Source organism: Tachyglossus aculeatus, chromosome 22 (genome assembly GCF_015852505.1).
Source record: "Tachyglossus aculeatus isolate mTacAcu1 chromosome 22, mTacAcu1.pri, whole genome shotgun sequence".
Classification (NCBI taxonomy): Eukaryota; Metazoa; Chordata; class Mammalia; order Monotremata; family Tachyglossidae; genus Tachyglossus; species Tachyglossus aculeatus.
This window is the reverse complement of record NC_052087.1, coordinates 36952986-36958672: the sequence shown is the minus strand read 5'-3', so window position 1 is coordinate 36958672 and position 5687 is coordinate 36952986.

Genomic DNA, 5687 nt, shown 5'->3' with positions numbered 1-5687 from the left:
CTGTTGGGTAGGGACCGTCTCTAGATGTTGCCAGCTTGTACTTCCCAAGCGCTTAGTCCAGTGCTCTGCACACAGTAAGTGCTCAATAAATATGATTGATTGATTGATTGATTGATTGATTGATGTTGCCAACTTGTACTTCCCAAGCGCTTAGTCCAGTGCTCTGCACACAGTAAGAGCTCAATAAATACGATTGATTGATTGATTGATTGATTGATGTTGCCAACTTGTACTTCCCAAGCGCTTAGTCCAGTGCTCTGCACACAGTAAGCGCTCAATAAATACAATTGAATGAATGAATGAATGTGGAGCAAAAACTAGCCAAGCGCAAGACAACCATTTTGGGAGAAAAGGAAAATACAGGTTGGTCTAGGAGGTTTTGAGCGAATTTTCTTTGTTTAGCAGTTCTGTTACACCAGAGAAGGCGGTTTGTGCAGACAGATAAGATCTCCTTCAAATGCTGGAGTACTTGAGGGCAAGTGTCAGTAAAATCTGAATAAACATTTCATCCTGGCCCACACCTGCAGGGTTTGATTGGCCTCTGAGAAAGAACATTATGGGCTCCTTTCTCCTGCCCTGGCTCCTAGTGCTTGAGAGGACATTGGTCACCCCTCCTCCCTTGGACAGAGGATGGAAGACCCCCCAATCCTGTCAAGGCCCGTCTTCAGGCCTGCTCAGCCTGGCTGCCCCCCGAGACTCTCTCCGCACGTCAAGGCGGAGAAGCAGCGTGGCTCAGTGGAAGGAGCCCGGGCTTTGGAGTCAGAGGTCATGGGTTCGAATCCCGGCTCCGCCACATGTCTGCTGTGTCACCTTAGGCAAGTCACTTCGCTTCTCTGAGCCTCAGTTATCTCATCTGTAAAATGGGGATTAAGACTGTGAGCCCCACGTGGGACAACTTGATCACCTTGTATCCCCCCGCCCCCGCGCTTAGAACAGTGCTCTGCACATAGTAAGTGCTTAACAAATGCCATCACTATTATTAGAGAAGCAGCGTGGCTCAGTGGAAAGAGCCTGGGCTTTGGAGTCGGAGGTCGTGAGTTCAAATCCCGGCTCCGCCACTTGTCGGCTGTGCGACTTTGGGCAAGTCACTTCGCTTCTCTGTGCCTCAGTTACCTCATCTGGAAAATGGGGATTGAGACTGTGAGCCCCACATGGGACAACCTGATCATCATCATCATCATCATCATCAATCGTATTTATTGAGCGCTTACTGTGTGCGGAGCTCTGTACTAAGCGCTTGGGAAGTACAAACTGGCAACATCTAGAGACAGTCCCTACCCAACAGTGGGCTCACAGTCTAAAAGGGGGAGACGGAGAACAGAACCAAGCACACTAACAAAATAAAATAAATAGAATAGATATGAACAATAGATATCATATCACCTAGTAACATCCCCAGCGCTTAGAACAGTGCTTTGCACATAGTAAGTGCTTAATAAATGCTATTATTAAGGCGGCACTGACTTGCAGACCTGGTGGAAGGCCACATTTCTGTGCTGACACAGAAGTGTGCGGAAGTGCGGGCTTTGTACCGGTAGTGTGCCACAGTAGGCTAGGATTGTGTCTGCTAATTGTTCTAACAGTACAGTTCTCTGCGCACAGTAAGCGCTCAATCATCATGATTGAAGGATTGGAATGAGAGGGCCAAATCGCCATAGTTCTGCTCTCCCAGGCACTACCATATGTTGCCAACTCTCATTCATTCATTCAATCGTATTTATTGAGCGCTTACTGTGTGCAGAGCACTGGACTGAGCGCTTGGTAAGTACAAGTTGGCACCATATAGAGACAGTCCCTACCCAACAGTGGGCTCACAGTCTAGAAGGGGGAGACAGAGAACAAAATGAAACATATTAACAGAATAAAATAAGTAGAATAAATGTGTACAAGTTAAATGAATAAATAAATAGAGTAATAAATACGTACAAACATATATACAGGTGCTGTGGGGAAGGGAAGGAGGTAAGGCAGGGGGGATGGGGAGGGGGAGAAGGGGGAGAGGAAGAAGGAGGTGAGCTCTCAGTAGGGACTTGTACTTCCCAAGCGCTTAGTACAGTGCTCTGCACACAGTAAGTGCTCAATAAATATGATTGAATGAATGAATGAATGAACCACCTTCCCTGAATTCTCAGCCGTGAACATACACGCACAAACACCGTGTGCCTCTGGGAACATTGGGGTCTCGGCAATTCCCCCTTCGGTAGTCCCCACCCTGGCCTTCCGGAATGGGGTTATCCCAGGCAGATCCCCTTCTCGGTGTGGAGGGTGGGAAGGGGAAGCTGGGAACACCATAGATCATTGCATTTCCCTTTGACTGAGAAGATACCTGGGATTTACGTGTCTCAGGGAAAGGCCACATTATCAAGGGAGAATGCAGGTGTTATTCCTGAGGTGGATATTGCTCCCACTAGCAATAGTACTTATCCCTTTCTGTACTTTCCATGCGCTTAGTACAGTGCTCTGCACACAGTAAGCACTCAGTAAATACGATTGAATGAATAATAATAATAATATGGCATTTATTAAGCGCTTATTATGTGCAAAGCACTGGGAAGGTTACAAGGGGATCAGGTTGTCCCACCGTGGGCTCACAGTCTTCATCCCCATTTTACAGATGAGGTAACTGAGGCCCAGAGAAGTTAAGTGACTTGCCCAAAGTCACACAGCTGACAATTGGCGGAGCGGGGATTTGAACCCGTGACCTCTGAGTCCAAAGCCCGTGCTCTTTCCACTGAGCCACGCTGCTTCTCAGGAGTTTCTACTTGAAGCAGAGAGGAATGAAACCATTGGAGGATTTTGAGCATTAGGGTTGGGGCTGTATAGAAGGACATTTTGGAAAACTGATTCGAGCAGCAAAGTATGGATTGGAGAGTCCCTCCAGACAGTAAATTCCTGGTGGGCAGGGAAAGTGTCAGTGAATGAATTCAATCGTATTTATTGAGCGCTTACTGTGCGCAGAGCACCGTACTAAGCACTTGGGAGAGTACAATAGAACAATAAATGGACACATTCCCTGCCCACAAGGAACTTACCTCCTATCACTAGTTTTTACTGAGCTCTCACCGTGTGCAGAGTATGAAACTAAGCACTTGGGAGAGTACAATAGAGTTACTAGGCACAGTCTCTGCCCTAAAATAATTCACAATTTTCACCAGACTGGTATTGTATTGCAGCTCGCCTATTCCACCAGCCTTCTTACTGAACCTTCCTGCCTCCATTCTCTCCCAATCAATCGATCAGTGGTATTTATCAAGCATTTATTGTGCTCAGAGCACTGTACTTCTACTACTACTACTACTACTACTACTACTACTACTACTAATGGCATTTATTAAGTGCTTACTATGTGCAAAGCACTGTTCTAAGAGCAGGGGAGGTTACAAGGTGATCAGGTTGTCCCACGTGGGGCTCACAGTCTTAATCCCCATTTTACAGATGAGGTAACTGAGGCCCAGAGAAGTTAAATGACTTGCCCAAAGTCACACAGCCGACAATTGGCGGAGCCGGGATTTGAATCCATGAGCTTTGATTCCAAAGCCCGTGCTCTTTCCACTGAGCCACGCTGCCTGGGAAAATACAGAGTGGTAGACACTTTCCCTGCCCACAAGGAATTTACTGTCTAGAGGGACTCTCCAATCCATACTTTACTCTGCTGCCTGAATCAGTTTTCCAAAATGTCCTTCTACACAATTCCAACCCTAATGCTCAAAATCCTCCAATGTTTTCATTCCTCTCTGCTTCAAGGAGAAACTCCTGACAGCATGGCGTAGTGGATAGAGCACAGGCCTGGGACTCAGAAGGTCTTGGTTTCTAATCCTGGCTCAACCACATGTCTGCTGTGTGACCTTGGGCAAATCGCTTTGCTTTTCTGGGCTTCAGTTACTTCATCTGTAAAATGAAAATAATAATAATAATAATGGCATTTGTTAAGTGCTTACTATGTGCAAAGCACTGTCCTAAGCGCTGAGGTTACAGGGTGATCAGGTTGTCCCACGGGGGGCTCACAGTCTTAATCCCCATTTTACAGATGAGGTAACTGGGGCACAGAGAAGTTAAGTGACTTGCCCAAAGTCACACAGCTGACAACTGGTGGAGCCGGGATTTGAACCCCTGACCTCTGACTCCAAAGCCCGGGCTCTTTCCACTGAGACACGCTGCTTCTCCAATGATGATTGATCTGTGAGCCCCAGGTGGGACAGGGACAGGGTGTCCAATCCGATCTGCTTGTATCCACCCCAATGCCTGGCTCATAATAAGCATTTAACAAATACCATAATAATAATTATTATTATTATTAATTCATTCATTCGATCATATTTATTGAGAGCTTACTATGTACAGAGCTCTGTACTAAGCGCTTGAAAGTACAATTCAGCAACAGCAAATCCCTACCCAACAACGGGAACAAGTAGACAGGCATCAATAGCATCAAAATAGATAGATAAATAGACTTATAGATGATGATGGCATTTATTAAGTGCTTACTATGTGCAAAGCACTGTTCTAAGCGCTGGGAGGTTACAAGGTGATCAGGTTGTCCCACGGGGGGGCTCACAGTCTTAATCCCCATTTTCCAGATGAGGTCACTGAGATCCAGAGAAGTGAAGTGACTTGCCCGAAGTCACACAGCTGACAATGGGCAGAGCGGAGATTTGAACCCATGACCTCTGACTCCAAAGCCCGGGCGCTTGCCACTGAGCCATGCTGCTTCTCTGTATTCACGCCAACCACAGAAACAAAGCTGCTCCCTCACCAAAAAAAGGGGAGCGTCAAGGGGCTGTCAGCCCGTATGGGCAGGGACTGTATATGTTGCCAACTTGAACTTCCCAAGCGCTTAGCACAGTGCTCTGCACACAATAAGCGCTCAATAAATACGATTGATTGATTGATTGATTGGGGGGCCAAGGAAGGGGGTCTCCATCCCAGGCGAGGAATGAGGAAACTCAGCAAACACCTGATAAGGAGGCGATATGTACACATTATTAATAAAGTATATAGAATAATAAATATGTACAAATATGCACAAGTGCTGTGGGGCGGGGAAGGGGGTAGAGCAGAAGGAGGGAGTGGGGGTGATGGGGAGGGGAGGTGGAGCAAAGAAAAGGGGGGCTCAGTGTGGGAAGGCCTCCTGGAGGAGGTGAGCTCTCAGTAGGGCTTTGAAGGGGGGAAGAGAGCTAGTTTGGCGGACGTGAGGAGGGAGGGAATTCCAGGCCAGGGGGAGGACGTGGGCCGGGGGTCGACGGCGGGACAGGTGAGAAGGCCTCAGTTACTTAATCAGTAAAATGGGGACTGTGAGTCCCATCTGGGACACAGACTGTGTCCAATCTGACCATCTGACTATTTGCATCCACTGAGCGTGGCTCAGTGGAAAGAGCCCGGGCTTCGGAGTCAGAGGTCATGGGTTCAAATTCCGACTCCGCCACTTAGCTGTGTGACTTTGGGCAAGTCACTTCACTTCTCTGGACCTCAGTGACCTCATCTGGAAAATGGGGATGAAGACTGTGAGCCCCCCGTGGGACAACCTGATCACCTTGTACCGCTCCAGTGCTTAGTAAGCACTTAATAAATTCCATCATTATCATTATTATTATCTACCCCACCACAGTACAGTAGTACAGTACCTGGCACATGGTAAGCACTTAACAATCAATCAATCGTATTTATTGAGCGCTTACTGTGTGCAGAGT